This window comes from Oncorhynchus clarkii, unplaced genomic scaffold (genome assembly GCF_045791955.1).
Source record: "Oncorhynchus clarkii lewisi isolate Uvic-CL-2024 unplaced genomic scaffold, UVic_Ocla_1.0 unplaced_contig_10191_pilon_pilon, whole genome shotgun sequence".
Classification (NCBI taxonomy): Eukaryota; Metazoa; Chordata; class Actinopteri; order Salmoniformes; family Salmonidae; genus Oncorhynchus; species Oncorhynchus clarkii.
In genome coordinates, this window is record NW_027259186.1 from 1 (window position 1) to 2,500 (window position 2,500).

At 43.8% G+C, this 2,500-nt stretch overlaps 5 non-coding genes and 1 pseudogene across 5 annotated transcripts; 1 reads left to right on the forward strand and 5 right to left on the reverse strand.

Annotated features, from left to right (window-relative positions):
- Positions 1-346: 346 nt before the first annotated feature.
- Positions 347-418, forward strand: trnat-ugu (transfer RNA threonine (anticodon UGU)). Its single transcript has one exon. It is a non-coding gene; the product is annotated as a tRNA-Thr (tRNA).
- Positions 419-1,098: 680 nt separating this feature from the next.
- LOC139399801 (5S ribosomal RNA) lies at positions 1,099-1,217 on the reverse strand. Its single transcript, XR_011632243.1, has one exon. It is a non-coding gene; the product is annotated as a 5S ribosomal RNA (ribosomal RNA).
- Positions 1,218-1,394: 177 nt separating this feature from the next.
- Positions 1,395-1,513, reverse strand: LOC139399749 (5S ribosomal RNA). Its single transcript, XR_011632201.1, has one exon. It is a non-coding gene; the product is annotated as a 5S ribosomal RNA (ribosomal RNA).
- A 177-nt stretch (positions 1,514-1,690) lies between these two features.
- LOC139399829 (5S ribosomal RNA) lies at positions 1,691-1,809 on the reverse strand. The gene has a single exon (XR_011632253.1). It is a non-coding gene; the product is annotated as a 5S ribosomal RNA (ribosomal RNA).
- A 177-nt stretch (positions 1,810-1,986) lies between these two features.
- LOC139399790 (5S ribosomal RNA) lies at positions 1,987-2,105 on the reverse strand. The gene has a single exon (XR_011632239.1). It is a non-coding gene; the product is annotated as a 5S ribosomal RNA (ribosomal RNA).
- A 177-nt stretch (positions 2,106-2,282) lies between these two features.
- LOC139399810 (5S ribosomal RNA) lies at positions 2,283-2,401 on the reverse strand (annotated as a pseudogene).
- Positions 2,402-2,500: the final 99 nt, after the last annotated feature.

A 2,500-nucleotide genomic window follows, 5' to 3' on the forward strand; every position in this document is an offset into this window, starting at 1 on the left:
AGATGACTGTCCATACTTGCTTGTATTTAGAATTGCTGCTATCATTTCATTGTAGCTTCAATGGAGTGGTGTATATAAAAAGTACATTGTATTAATATTGCATTTTATCTGCAAATAAAATGGGATCGAAGCTCAGAGGGGGAGTGCATGCTATTTTAGTATGAGGTCCTTGGTTCAATCCCAAGGTTCTCCACTGAGTATTTGTGTGCCAAATTCACATTACACAACTCCTACTTTTCAGAACGTTAAAATTCTCACAGGAAACAGAGATGTTATTTGTGTGCCAAATTCACATTACACAACTGCTACTTTCCAGAATGTTGATAAATATCTTGCAGAACAGAGTGGCATGGTGGCCAAGCGGTAAGGCGTCGGTCTTGTAAACCGAAGATCATGGGTTCAAATCCCATCTGTGCCTTACTGAAAGATAACTGGTACCATGGGAAGGTTCTTTCACTGGAGGACTTTGAAGAAAAAAAAGTTTTCTCAAAATGGCAACCCTGCTATTATATAGTAAGGTATTCATTTTTTTTTTTTTTTTTCCCCTCTTTTTCTCTCTCTCAGGGCCGGCCCTGAGTGCTTTATGGATGGTTTAAAATATGACTATGGATGCAGATTGTCATTTTCCTCCGTGCACCTGGTGATTGAAAATGTGCATCTGGTAACCCAAATTTTTTAAAACGGTTTTAAATACTTTTACCCGTCATTCTATTGATATAGCCCGCTAGGGGAGTACCCTACTACGGCCCTGTCTCTGTCAGGGCCGTCCTGAGTGCTTTATAGACACTTTAAGATTTGGCGATGGATGCAGATTGTTATTAATCCTCCGTGCACCTGGTGATTGAAAACGTGCATCTGGTAACCCAAATGACGGTTCTCAATGCGCTTAGCGGTGTTCCATATATTCATGTCCGGTTATGGCGCACCCTACTACGGACCTGTTTCAATGGGGGCCGGTCCGAATTATTTATGGAAGGTATTAATATTTTTATTTTTTATTTTTTTCCCTCTTTTTCTCTCTCTCTCTCAGGGCCGGCCCTGAGTGCTTTATGGACGGTTTAAAATAGGAATAGGAAATTCCACAAGGCAGTGACAAAAAGCTTACAGCACCTGGTATTCCCAGGCGGTCTCCCATCCAAGTACTAACCAGGCCCGACCCTGCTTAGCTTCCGAGATCGGACGAGATCAGGCGTACTCAGGCCGGTGTGGCCATAAGCGAAAGGCAACCTCAAAAAGTGGATGAAATTGCATATACTGTAGCCATAATTTGTAGCACAGATTGTTGGATGAAATACAAACTAACCTTGCTTACTTATTTCAAAGCGAGGGCACATATTTCAGCCTTGTGGGAAAAAACGGACAAAGAGTTGAAATTCCACAAGGCAGTGACAAAAAGCTTACAGCACCTGGTATTCCCAGGCGGTCTCCCATCCAAGTACCAACCAGGCCCGACCCTGCTTATCTTCCGAGATCGGACGAGATCAGGCGTACTCAGGCCGGTGTGGCCGTAAGCGAAAGGCAATCTCAAAAAGTGGAAGAAATTGCATATACTGTAGCCAAAATTTGTAGCACAGATTGTTGGATGAAATACAAACTAACCTTGCTTACTTATTTCAAAGCGAGGGCACATATTTCAGCCTTGTGGGAAAAAACGGACAAAGAGTTGAAATTCCACAAGGCAGTGACAAAAAGCTTACAGCACCTGGTATTCCCAGGCGGTCTCCCATCCAAGTACTAACCAAGCCCGACCCTGCTTAGCTTCCGAGATCGGACGAGATCAGGCGTACTCAGGCCGGTGTGGCCGTAAGCAAAAGGCAATCTCAAAAAGTGGATGAAATTGCATATACTGTAGCCATAATTTGTAGCACAGATTGTTGGATGAAATACAAACTAACCTTGCTTACTTATTTCAAAGCGAGGGCACATATTTCAGCCTTGTGGGAAAAAACGGACAAAGAGTTGAAATTCCACAAGGCAGTGACAAAAAGCTTACAGCACCTGGTATTCCCAGGCGGTCTCCCATCCAAGTACTAACCAGGCCCGACCCTGCTTATCTTCCGAGATCGGACGAGATCAGGCGTACTCAGGCCGGTGTGGCCGTAAGCGAAAGGCAATCTCAAAAAGTGGATGAAATTGCATATACTGTAGCCATAATTTGTAGCACAGATTGTTGGATGAAATACAAACTAAGCTTGCTTACTTATTTCAAAGCGAGGGCACATATTTCAGCCTTGTGGGAAAAAACGGACAAAGAGTTGAAATTCCACAAGGCAGTGACAAAACGCTTACAGCACCTGGTATTCCCAGGCGGTCTCCCATCCAAGTACCAACCAGGCCCGACCATGCTTATCTTCCGAGATCGGACGAGATCAGGCGTACTCAGGCCGGTGCGGCCGTAAAAGCGAAAGGCAATCTCAAAAAGTGGATGAAATTGCATATACTGTAGCCATAATTTGTAGCACAGATTGTTGGATGAAATACAAACTAACCTTGCTTACTT